The sequence below is a fragment of the Tamandua tetradactyla genome, chromosome 5 (assembly GCF_023851605.1).
Source record: "Tamandua tetradactyla isolate mTamTet1 chromosome 5, mTamTet1.pri, whole genome shotgun sequence".
Classification (NCBI taxonomy): domain Eukaryota; kingdom Metazoa; phylum Chordata; class Mammalia; order Pilosa; family Myrmecophagidae; genus Tamandua; species Tamandua tetradactyla.
This window is the reverse complement of record NC_135331.1, coordinates 173,823,695-173,837,529: the sequence shown is the minus strand read 5'-3', so window position 1 is coordinate 173,837,529 and position 13,835 is coordinate 173,823,695. Positions and strand designations below refer to the sequence as shown.

Below are 13,835 nucleotides of genomic sequence, written 5' to 3'. Positions count from 1 at the left end.
CACATAACAGCAAGGCAGTTGTTTTTCAGGGATATGGTGGCTCTGGGGAGAGCAGAATGGGATTAGAGAATGTGAAAACATCACAGAGCTCTCTGTCTTTTTCTGAGATTCATCCAATTTCTTGACTAATAAGATTATTGTAAGCTTTTACCTATTTAGGGTCTACAAAAGTTGGTTGTGGCAATTATTACCAACGGTCTTACTGCTTTTATGGAAGAGTAGATTTTTGTAGGTCTTTGTTGCACCACTTTGAAAATGTTTATTCAATCACTTTTTAAATGTGAAATAATAAATCATCCAAAAATTTTAAAATCTTTGTGTAATAGCTGGAATTGAAAAGTATCATGGTTTCCTTTTAAGTTGTAAATAAACAGTGCCAAGTATTTAAAGATTTATGCAAAATATCCCAGAATTTGTGGTAGAGCAGATAGATTAGCTATACATATCTAAAAGTTCATATATGTATTTTTATTTTGGTGTCCTCAGAGATTTACTCAGAATTTTTCATTGACAAAATCTCAGTGGAAATGGAATCTGCCTACATAAGATTGAAAAATCTACAAAAGTATTTTTAGAGGGGATCTCTGTTTACTTTTTCAGATTCTTATTATACCTTCATGATGACAGTGAGATCTATGGATTTAACTATGCATTATGAACAATTAGGAAGAAATGACAGTAACTTTATGAAGAATAGTAACTGGGAGAATTATAGAGTACTTCTTACATGATTTCATTTTCTTTAAGAGAAGCACTGCCATTTTCCCAAGTTTTTCATCCCTTATTCTGTGAAAATCAAGAATATACTATAGCAAGCACAAATTTTCAAATTCATTTTACTCTTGGTAATACAGCCAGTTTTGCTGTAACACAAAGTAACCCTATTTAAAACAAATTTAAAAGTTAATAAATACCTAAATACTACAATAAATACGACACTTTTCCTTAAAAAAAAAAAAGAGCTGTCATTTGCTTGTAGAAGTGATTGTAAAAAGGATTATAGCTTTTGAGTTATAGTTAAATATTGGAAGGATGGTTCTCTGAAATAGGACAAATTGTGACATCAGATATAGCTGAGTCCACACAATGAACAGAAGTGACTGATAGATGTGTGAGGTGTGCATACATGTGTTTTGTGTATTCCTACATGACTCTGATACTCTAGGTAAAGTTTTTTTGCATTCACCTAGTGTGAAGGAAGTTGCACATTGCAAATGCAAAATTCACTTTATACTCCAAATGTTTCTTAGCATAACAATCACTTTGGGACAAATTCACATTTTCAAAACAAGTATCCTATCTGCGCTGTTTCTGAAAATGTCTACAATCATTTTTTAAAAATAAAAATTGAATGTCTATCCATCCTAGACTGCATATCCATTCTAGATGGATGCTTGAGTAAGGAGATTGAGCAAATAAATCCATCTTTTATAGTTGGCAGTCCAGGGGCTGTTTGGAAAGTCATTTGAACTGACACAGTTAAGGTGCCTAAGATGTATATTGGAATAGTTGGGAAAACTGAAAATATGCTGCATGAGAGTGCACCATAGCATTTGTAGTCCTCAGAGAAAAAGACACGGTCTCAGTCAGCTTTACAATATAGCCTTCTTGTACCACACTGAACTCCAGGTCACCCATACAATGCAGTCCTCCTAGGCACTGCCAAACAGTCTTATTTCCTTGTGTTAAAGTAAAAAACATATGGCTGTTTTTTAAGATTTCTTGAAATATAATTTAAAGAAAACATTTCATTTTATGCCACTGCCATGTCACACTAGTTAATATGTTCCTGTGTATATAAATTACATAAAAATAGAAGTAAAACTTCAAAGGTATCTAAATTCAAAATGACCTTGAGGTCTTCATTTGCATAGTTTTAGATTTTGAAGATTTTATTTCAGGAAGGAAATACACACAAGTCAGTGCAGAGACTGATATGAGGAGGTTACAAGTCTTTCAGTTCTTGCTTCCTTTTTCATAAATACTAATTTTTATGGCTTAAGCATAATACCCATATGCATCTACGTCTCTGTCCCATCTTATATATAGTTTTATGTGTTATTAAGTAACTCATATCTCACTTCCAGTATGCTATTATTTTTTGTGTTACTGGCATTTGAATATGGTATGAAACCACATTTCTTGCTTTTAATTATTCCTACAGCCAAAGAATTATTTTACTAAAATAATTTGTAAGCCTAAGTGCTTGAATATCTGATCTTTTAAAATGAGATTTAAAGTAGGTGCTATATTTTCTATATTTGATTACTATATATTTATATATATACATATATCATTTGAGAGAGAGAATCTGCTATCATTTTTCTTCCTCCCCCATCAAAGTTGCTCCTTTACAATTCAATAAAGGAAAAGCAAGACTTCAGAGATGCTGGTAGGCTTATATTATCCAAGCAGATAGAAAGAATTCAGTAAAAAAAATTTCAATTTCAGATTTTAATCGTTTCTAAACCAAAAATTATTCTATTATTCTCCCTTCTTTCCTTAATATTTGGAGTGAAGGAAGTAATTATTCGGTACTTGATGTGAAAGCCACCAGATATGCCTGCCATTTAGTCTTTCTTAAATAACGATTAGGCTAATAGAATTGTTCATATTTTATTCTCTAATCATTATTGGGAGATTTTCATCCCAAGAGTTAAGCTTGTAGGAAAACTGCAGGTGCAAGCATTCTTTGGGTGTTTTGTTTTCCTATGTAGCCCATGATTATAGCTGGCCTTGGACTTTACTCCTCTATGTCAGAATAGGTTAAATTATAATATCAAATAGCCTAACAATGAACTCCTAGCTTTAGCAGAATAGCATTATAATTCTTCACATGTCCTGAATGAAAATTAAATTTCCAACCAAAGTTTTCTTCTTAAAAACAAGGTTTAACCTTTTCAGGCTTTTGATTTTTCTTTGATTCAGATTGCATCTAATAGTTTTAGGATTTTGTTTCCCTTTTTTGGTCTTCTATTATCCATTTACCTTACTTTGGTGATATTCAAATATTTCTGCCTAAAGAGCTTCATAGATATTTTTGTTCATAATTTTGTAATTTTTAAATAAATTCAGAAACCTCACAATATTAACCCTCTTGGCTTAATGAATATTCATTGTTTTACCTAAAATTATTTTTTACAGACTTTAGTAGTGTGAAGCTATATGGACCCCAGAAACACATGTTCTTAAAGTTAATCCATTCCTGTGGGTGTCAACCTATTGTAAGTAGGATCTTTTGATGAGGCTACTTCAGGTAAAGTGTGACTCACCTCATTCAGCGTTGTCTTAATCCTATTACTGGTGTCCTTTATAAACATAGTAAATTCATACATGAGAGAGAGAGAAAGCAATGGAAGCAACAAGCTGATACCAAAATCCAGAGGAGAATGGAGAGACCAGCAGATGCCGCCATATGCCTTGCCATGTGGTAGAGTTGTCAAGGATGGCTGACAGCCAGTCTTTGGGAAGAAAGCATTGTCTTAATGGTTTGAACATTTTCTAGGCCTCAAAACTGAAAGCTAATACATTCTCGTTATTTAAGCCAACCCATTTCACGGTACTTACTGGATCAGCTTAGGAAACTAAAACACAGACAACCGATTCGGGATTAAAACAGTGCTATGCTAGTCACCTTAAGTTGAATACAGAGATCTCACTTCAAAAGCACGCAAATTTTCTAAATTTCTATGTTAAGACTTTTATTAATGTAACAACTCAGGGGATATATGAAATCATTCTCAAGTAAATTATGAAACAATAGAACCCCATGTAATAAAGTTTATTATAATTGATATGGTTAAATCATGCCATAAAAATGATCACACCAATAAAACCTGGTATGACATGAATAACTCCAAAAAAGAACCAGTTGAATATTCTAACACTGATAAAATAGTATTATCAATATCAATACCATATTGTGCAAATTTTGAAAGTGTCTCAAATCAATGGTAACTTTTATCTGAAAATAATTATTAATTTCATAACTTAAAACATTGAGTATATCATTGCAATATGTATCTCTATGAATTTACAAAAAAGAATGAGTTTCTAAATCCTTTTTAGAAACACTTTAGAAAGTATTTTAGGGATTCGGTCTTAACTATTTATTTGAAACTCAATACCACAGGTATTAGAAATTTTTCTGAGAAATTTTAATGACCTTAAGTCTGATTTAATTTCATTGACTACTTTGACAAAAATATAAAACAAGTTATTCCTAAATCTCATATTTCAAGTTATGTGCTCATGTAGTTTATCTACTGAAATTCAGATTTTATTTTGGGTTCCCCGAAACACTATTTTTATTATTTTATATGTATTTATATAAAATATGCCATTCCATGAAAGGATCAATAAAACTTATTGCCTGGCATTCTTCCTATATCATGTTTTTCTTTATCAGTATTTGGGTTACTGCCTTTTCCACCTTTTCATTTATTCACATTCACCCACATATTTAATGAATACTTATTTAATGTCTCGTACATGTTAGGTCCTGAGATAAATATTATAGGTGCAAAAAATCAGCAAGATTGAGAAACTGCTTTCAATATGATCAGAGGTCAATTGGCAGATAAACAAGTAAAAACAACGTAAAGATACATAAGATACATATAATATGCACCTAAGTACATATAAACACAAGGAACTAGGAGTTTCCTGGAGTCAATTATACTAGGAGGAGTCCTACAGTACTAATAGGAGTTAACCATATAAAGAGCAAAGGCATAGGGGAGATTGTTGGGAGACTAAAAGATTATTATGGGCAAAGGTTTTGGAGTAGACAACACATTGCATGCAGATTGATGACAATAGCTGAAGAGGACAGCATAGGAACACATAGGAGAAGGAAAGTGACGAGAAGGAAGGTTGGAAAGATGCAGAGATAAAACCAAGAGCCATATGTTCCTGAATTCCTGTGAGCCACTGAGAATTTCTAGCAGAGGATGGCATCCATTCAATTTTTATTTTAGAAAGTTTGCAAAGGTGAAGGTATGGACAACAGTCTGAAATGCAACACTACAACTATGCAGTTATAATTAGGAAGCTGTTACCAATATCTGGAACAAAAATATGAGAAAGTGAACTAAAATAGTGCATGGGAAAGGGAAAAAACATCCCTTAACTTAAGCAAAATCATGGCAGAATTAACTGATTTGTTTTTGACTTGTTCATTTGGAGGCAAGGGGTGGAGTAGATAGTGACATTAGCTTCCAAGAATTGTTTTCTGCACTAGAAGCAAATTTGACATAAGAGAAAAGGAGTAAGTAGACAAACAGAAAATGAGTGCATATTTTATGTTAAGTTTTTGCTGCTGTGATGGTTAACTTCCAGTATAAAAATAGTCAAATGATTATACCCAGTTGTCTGGTCAGGCAAGCTCTGACCATTGCTACAAGGATATTTCATGGCTGGTTGTTAAACAAGAAGGCCAGTGTATTCTCATCAGCAAGTTGATTGCATCTGTGACTGATTACATCTGCAGTCAACTAAGGCTTGTCTCCCACAATGAGATAATTCAATCAGCTGATGGCTTTTAAGGAAGAAGTGATATGCTTTCACTACTTCTGCATGCAGCAAGCCATGGTGTTTATTGAGACCGTTCATCAGAGCTGCCAGCTTCACACTCTTCCATCCCAGTGGTTTCATGAGACACCTTTATAAGTCTCATATTTACAGACATTGCCTGCTGGTATTGTGTGTCTAGGAAAACCCGACTAACACAGCTTGGTACCAGAAGTGGTTCTGGAGAGACAGATTCTTAAAAAATGGGTTTTTACCATTGGTTTTCTACTTGGACTAGACTCAGAGACACTAATGACTGTTTCCAATAATCAAGGTGGCATTGACCGTCCATGGGTGGTTTTGGCAAAGGAAACATTCAAAACATCACCATTGGATTCTGTTAATTGTACGCTTATATGAGGCAAGGTCTGGGTGAGAATGATTTTGACACCTTTATGAAGTTTTTTGGAAGTAAGAGGTATAATGATGTTGGCTGGTTGTTGTTAGATATGCTGGGTACAGTGATGAGGGAAAGGGATGAGTTGAAGAACTCAAATTTAAAACTTCATTGCCATATGAATGATGTAAAATTTCTGTATGTGCTCTGGAAGAAAATCTTAATTCCTGTGATTGCAGGCTCATGATCTCTGAAATATAGACACAAAGTCTCAATGTGCAAGTAGCAGATTTACAACAGAATCTAAAATCTCAACCTCACAGGGTATCTGCTGTTAAAGTAAGGGCTTTGATTAGAAAAGAGTGTGATACTGGAATATGGGGGATATATGACTTGATAATGATGGCAATGGGGAAACAGGATCCCTGGAATCTGCTGAGACTTTGCTAGATAGATCTTTTATGGACTGCCCTGAGGAAAGAACTTCACAACCTCCAGCCTGCCTTGAGGAAATAGCTTCCCAGCCTCCAGTCTCCTCAGAGGAGTCTGCCATCCAACCTCAACCTAATGACATTAACCCCTCACAGTTTACTAATCCTGTAACCACCAATCCTGGGGAAAATGCCTTATTCCTCTATCTGGAGCAACTAATCCAGTTTCAACAGATGAAATTGCAATGGAATGCCCTGAGGTAACTGGCTTGAAAGACACTTTTATTTCTCACCACCCCTCTTTTCTTCAAGAATTATAACTAAACTTAGCCCCAACAGGCCCCAAAAGGTGAGGTACAAAGTATGACCCATGAGGAGATACGCTATACTCCAAAAGAACTGTATGAGTTTTCCAATCTATATAGACAGAAATCAGGGGATAATGGTGGAACAATAAAGTTGGATCAAACTTAATTTACTGATATTGGCCCACTAAGCAGAGATTCTGTATTCAGTGTTGTAGCTTGAGGGTTACAAAGGTCATTAGTAGTTTTTTGGGATGGTTGGCTGAAACATGGATCAAAAAGTGACTGACATTACCTAGAGTTGAAATGCCATAACTGCCCTAGCATAATGTAATTGAGGGTGTTCAGAGGCTTAGAGAGATGAGAATGTTAGAGTGGATTTATCATGGAAGACCTGCTCACACACCCCAGGAATTTCAAGAGGATGCACCTTTCAACAGAATCTTGAGAAGTAAATTCACGAGACTAGCTCCATCATCCCTGAGGAGCTCTGTAGTCACCCTCCTCTGTAGGTCAGATATTACCATGGGAACTTGTCACTGAGCTGGAATCCTTAAACTCAGTGGGAATGATGGGAACCCAAGTCGGCAGAAGCCATGCGGTAGCAGTTAATCCCTATAAACAAGGTGGGTGTGGCCATGGTAATGCACAGCAGACTCAAAGCAGCAGTCAAAATATCTGATTCACAGAGACTTGTGGTGTTGGCTAGTAGATCATGGGGTACCTAGAAGTAAAATAGATAAGTAGTCTGCTAAATTCTTGTTTGACTATATAAGCAAAAGAATTCTGGGTCAAGTGAACAGAAGTCTAACTTGAATTACAAAAACACAGACTCTCAGCTCCTTAATAAATTCCCAGACTGGAGACAGTTTATAGACCCAGAACACCTCGACTGAAGGGAGGGCCAGATATTTCTGGGGAAGGACCCTTCTACACTGCCCAAAATTTACACTGTTAACCTCCCTCACAGCCTTCCACAAGAAGACCTACAGCATTTTACCAGGATGATTGTGCACTGGGAAAAGGAAGTAATCTGATATTTCAGGGATTATTATACTGTGGCTCAGAAGTGACATTAATTACAGGAAACCCAAAACACCACTCTAGTCACCTAGTCAGAGTAGGGGATTATGGAGGTCAGGTGATTAATGGAGTTTTAGCTCACGTCCCTCTCACAGTGGTCCAGTGAGTCCCTAGACCCATTCTGTGGTCATTTCCCCAGTTCTAGAATGCACAATTGGAATAAACATACTCAGCAGCTGGCAGAATCCCCACATTGGTTCTCTAACTTGTGGCATGAGGGCCATTATAGTAGGAAAGGCCAAGGGGAAGTCACTAGAACTGCCCCTATCTAGCAAAATAGTAAGTCAGAATCAATACTGGATTCCTGGAGGGATTGTAGAGATTACTGCCACTCTTTAGGACTTGAAGGATGCAGGGCTGGTGATTCCCACCACATCCACATTCAACTCTTCTATTTAGCCTGTGCAGAAAATAGACGGATCTTGGATTATCATAAACTTAACCAGGTGGTAACTCCAACTGCAGTTGCTGCCCCAGATGTGGTATCATTGCTTGAGCAAATCAACACATCACCTGATACCTGGTATGCAGTTATTGGCCTGGCAAATGTTTTTCTCTCAATAGCTGTCAGTAAGGACCAGTAGAAACAGTTCGCATTCAACTGGCAAGGCCAGCAGCATATCTTCATTCCCTGCCTCAGGGTATAACAACTCTCCAGCCCTATGTCACTACCTTTTCCACAGGGACCTTGATCATTTCTTCCTCCCACAAGACATCACACTGTTCCACTACATTGATGATCTCATGCTGTTTGGACCGAATAAGCAAGAATTAGCAGCTATTCTAAATTTATTGGTAAGGCATTTTCATGTCAGGAGACGGGAGGGAAATCCAACAAAAATGCAGAGCCTTCCTCCTCAGTGAAATTTCTAGGCATCCAGTGGTGTACGGCATGTTGAGGAATTCCTTCTAAGGTGAAGGATAAGCTGTTGTATCTGGCCAGACCTATGACCAAAAAAGAGGCGCAATACCTGGTTGGCTTCTTTGGATTTTGGAGATAACATATTTCTCATTTGGGTGTGACACTCTGGCCCATTTAACAAGTGACCAGAAGAATAGCTAGTTTTGAGTGGGGACGAAAACAAGAGAACTCTGTAACAGGTCCAGGCTGATGTGCCACTTGAGCCATATGATCCCATAGATCCAATGGTGCTGCAATTGTCAGTGGCAAATAGGGATATTGTCTGGAGGCTTTAGCAGGCCCCTAAAGGATTTCAGAGCAAAGCCTTGCCATCCACTGCAGATAACTACTCTGCTTTTGAGAAACAGCTTTTAGCCTGCTACCAGGCCTTAGTAGAGACTGAATGCTTAACCACAGGCCACCAACTTGTTATGAGACCTCAGTTGCCTACCATAAGCTGGGTGCTGTATGACCCACCAAGCCATAATTTTGGGTGTGTGCAGCAGCTCTCCATCATAATATGGAAACAGTATAATAGAGACAGAGCTCAAGCAGGTTCTGAAGGCTCCAGTAAGTTACAAGAAGAAGTGGCCCAAATGCCCATGGCCCTTGCTCCTGCCACATTACCTTCTCTTTCCCAGTCCAGAGCTATGGCCTCTTGGGGAGTTCCTTACAGTCCATTTTCTTAGGAACAGAAAACCTGGGCCTGGTTTACAGATGTTTCTGCATGATATGCAGGGACCACCTAAGGACACGGACAGCTGCAGCACTACAAAACCATTCTGGGATGTCCTTAAAAGGACAGTGATGAGGGGAAATTCCTCCCAGTGGGCATAATTTTGAGCAGTGCACCTGGGTGTTCATTTTGCTTGGAAGAAGAACAGACCAGACGTGCATTTGTATACTGACTCACAGCCTATTGCTAATTGTTTGGCTGGATGGTCAGGAACTTGGAAGGAGCATGATTAGAAAATTGGTGACAAAGAGGTCTGGGGAAGAGGATATGGCTAGACCCCTCTGAGTGGACAAGAACTTGAAGATATTTGTGTCCTTTGTGAATGTTCACCAGAGGGTGATTTCAACAGAGGAAGGTTTTAAAAATCAGGTGGATAAGATGACCCATCCTGTGGATGCAAGTCATCCTCTCCACTCCTGCCATTGCCCAACGGGCTCATGAACAAAGTGGGCATGGTGGTAAGGATAGAGGTTATGTATGGGTTCAGCAATATGGACTTCCACTCACCAAGGCAGACCTGGCTATGGCCACTGCTGAGTGTCCAATCTGCCAGCAGCAGAGACCCACACTCAGTCCCCAATATGGGATCATTCCCTGATGTGATCAACCTGCTACCTGGTGTTAGGTTGATTATATTTTACCCCTTCCATTGTAGAAGGGGCCACAATTTGTTTTAACTGGAATAGATACATACTCCAGATATGGGTTTGCATTCCCTTCACGCAATGTTTCTGCAAAAACTACCATATATGGACTTATAGAATGCCTTATCCACCATCATGGTATTCCACACAGCATTGCTTCTGATCCAGGAACCCACTTCACAGCAAATGAAGTGTGAGAATGGGCACATGCTCATGGAATTTTCTGGTCTTACCATGTTCTCCATCATCTAGAGGCAGCTGGGTTGATAGAACGACAGAATGGCCTTTTGACCCAATTATGGTGCCACCTAGGTGGCAATATTTTACAGGGCTGGGGCAATGTTCTCCAGGAGGCTGTGTGTGCTCTGAATCCACATCCAGTCTATGGCGCTGTTTCTCCCATAGCCAAGATGCACTGGGTCCAGGAATCAAATGATGAAAATTGAGATGGCACCACTCGCTATCACTCCTATTGATCCACTAGGAAAATTTTTGCTTCCTGTGTCTGAAACCTTAAGCTCTGCTGGTTTATAGGTCTTAGTTCTAAAAGGAGGGGTGCTCCTACCAGAAGACACAACAAGGATTCTGTTGAACTGGAAATTATGACTGCCACCTGACCATTTTGTGCTTCTCCTCCCACTGAATCAACATGCCTGAAAGTAGATTACTGTTCTGTCTGGAGTGACTGATCCTAACTATCATGGGAAATATGACTGCAACTGCACAATGGAGGTAAAGAAGAATTTTCCTGGAATACAAGAGATTCCCTACGGCCTCTCTTAGTACTACCATGTCCTGTGATTAAAGTCAATGTAAAACTGCAACAACCCAATCCAGGTAGGACTGCCAATGGCCCAGAAACTTTAGGTCTAGGTCACCCGACCTGGCAAAGAAGGTCTAGGTCACCTCACCTGACAAAGAACCATGTCCAGGTAAAATGCACCCTATTCTGGAGAGATGTAGTATGTTTCTAGTTGTACACAGGACAGTTGAGTATTTTTAGGTGCAACATATGCTGTTATTGTGTTTTATTTGGAAATTAAGTGTGTTTCAAGGTGATGTGTATAGCTGCCAAGTTGGCAAGGGGTGGACTGTGATGGCTAGGTTCTGGTGTCAACTTGGCCAAATGATTATGCCTAGTTGTTTGGTTAGGCAAGCACTGGCCTGACATTTGCTACAAAGATATTTCATGGCTGGTTAAGCTGGAAGGCTGGTGTATTCAGTCATCATTCAGTTGACTTTATCTTTGACTGATTACATCTGCGAGCAACTAAGGTGTGTGTGGCCCACAATGAGATAATCCAATTAGTGGGAAGTTTTTAAGGGAGAAGAGAGACTCTTTCACTGCTTCTCAGCCAATGAGCCTCTACTGTAAGTTTATCCAGACACTTCATCAGAGCAGCTTTGGACTGTTTCATTCTCATGGTTGCATGAAACACCTTTATAAATCTCATATTTACAGATCTCTCCTGTTGGTTCTGTTTCTCTAGAGAACCCTAACTAACACAGGTGCCTTCTGATACTTATTTGAAATGTTCTTTACAGAGTTGTGCAGGCTGATTTGTAACCCAAAAGAGATACGTGGATTAGTGATATAAATTTGGGACTCATTAGGACGTATGTGATAATTTCAGTAGTGGAAATAGATCCCCAAGTAAGGGAAGGTTCAAAGGTTGCAATTTGGTGACCTGCCAGCAAATTCAAGATAAACAAACTATAGTTGTGGGTGGGGTGGGGTATGGTCATTTGAGTGGTTATTAAATATCGGCATTTGAATGTCTTTTTATGGAGCATGCCGTCTCTGGTTTCTCACAGTCCTTACAAGTCACTATTGTGTTTAACACAGCCTACTCCACTGCCTTATATTACTAGACTGGCTCCTGAAGTCACTTGCCTGCAAGACCCGGAAGCAGATAAGAGGAGAAAAGTTGAACTCTGGGGAGCAGCAATGTATAGCCATGGACAGAGGAAAGAAATCATGTGAATGATACTAGAAAAGATGTGTACACAGTGAGAAAAGGAGATTCAAAATAGCCTTGCTTTTACTGCAGTTCTTCAATGGCCTTCCTCACCAATTGCTGGTTTTCCTTCTACTCAAAGAGATTATATATAACATTGCATATCACTAAGCAAAACAAAGCACCTCTCCTTCTTAATAGTGTGGAAATGCTATCACATTTTTTCACTAAAAGGCCAAAGTTGTTTGAAAATCATAGACTAAAAATATTTGAGATATCAAGAGAGTAGGGTAGGGTTTATAGCTGCTAGAGGTATGACATCACTTTCTGGTAGATGTGTGACTTGGTGGCTGCAGCCTCCGTGCTGGGATGAACTGGGTTTCCACTCAAGACATGGGGAGCTGAGCTGGAGCCCTAGCCAGTACAGTGGTAGCAGTTGGACTTACCATTGCAACCACAGGATTTGCAGACCATTATATTTTGCAAGCCATAATGCATGTGGAGCCTCAAGTGAAACAAGTTCTTCAAAGTCTTCCAAAATCTGTCTTCAGTAATGGCTATTACAGAGGTGGGTTTGATTCCAAAATGACAAAATGGGAAGCAGCATTAATACTAGGTGTAAGCCTGAGTGCCAATAGAGGAAAAATAAGAGATGCTCATTGTCAAATTACACTTCTTCAATCACCCAGACAAGGGAGGATCTCCTTATTTAACAGCCAAAATAAATGAAGTCAAAGATTTTCTAGAAGGTCAAGCTAAAAAAAACAAAATAAATGTAGATGAAAATTTTAAGTCCATGTTAGGTTCTGTATTTGATGACCAACTTTTGATAATAAATACTTCAAAGCTGTAATTTTAAGAAATGATTGAGCACAAAGCCTTGTTACAATTTTAAATTTGAAAATTTTAAATTAGATTACAGACTATTTTAGGATATTTGGAGGTTAATTAATTATGAGTAAATGTACTTATACCACTTGGTTAGAAATATTCATTACTCCTTTAGCTAATAAGTTGATACCTATGTGTACCAGACATACCCCAAGGCAAGATGAACATGACAGTGTAGCACTCAAGGATTCCAGTCTAAGGGGAGGTTGATTGTAATTAAAATATAATGATATTATGATGGAATTAGCACAAACTGTTACATAGTAGGCACTCATCTCATAGAGAGAAGGGTTTATTCAAGGTATGGAGAACCACAGTGTAAAAAGCAAAGGTTCAACTATTTGGAACCATGCAGCTAAGCTGATTTGCTACAATCTTGATGTAAGAAATTGACCCACACACATATATATTATAATTAAAAGAACCCAGATTTTATACTTTAAAAATTGTAATAGTATTATAAAAAGAAATCTGAGAGCACAGTTCCTGTTTTCAATGAAGAACGTATTTACATCATGTTCAACTAGCCCCTTGATCATTTCCCAATTTTTCCTTTAATTAGTTATTTTTTGACAAAGTTTTGCAGTTGTTGTGCCCAAGCTTAAGCACTGCTAGAGAAACTGATAATGCCGTCGGTATCAAAATACCATTCAGCTTGGACTCCGAAGAATCTATGCACTAATGAATTCAAATAATATTTGAAGGCAAATGTCTCACAATTACTCTAACACTAAAATTTACAGAGTGTCATGGATCTTAATCAGAGGAAATGTATAAAATACCTAAGATAAATTACAGTCCGTGGTCTCGGTATTAGTTAGGATTCTCTAGAGAAACGGAATCAACAGGAAATATTCATAAATATAAAATTTAGAAAAGTGTCTCACTTAACCCTGGGAACATAGAATCCAAAATCCATAGGGCAGACTGTGAAGCAGACGATTCCTATGGAGGGTCTGGACGAACTCCACAGGAGAG

The 13,835-nt window shown here is 38.1% G+C and overlaps 1 pseudogene; it reads left to right on the top strand.

Moving 5' to 3' along the window:
* Positions 1 to 7,215: 7,215 nt before the first annotated feature.
* Positions 7,216 to 12,819, top strand: LOC143683394 (mitochondrial import inner membrane translocase subunit TIM14-like; annotated as a pseudogene).
* Positions 12,820 to 13,835: the final 1,016 nt, after the last annotated feature.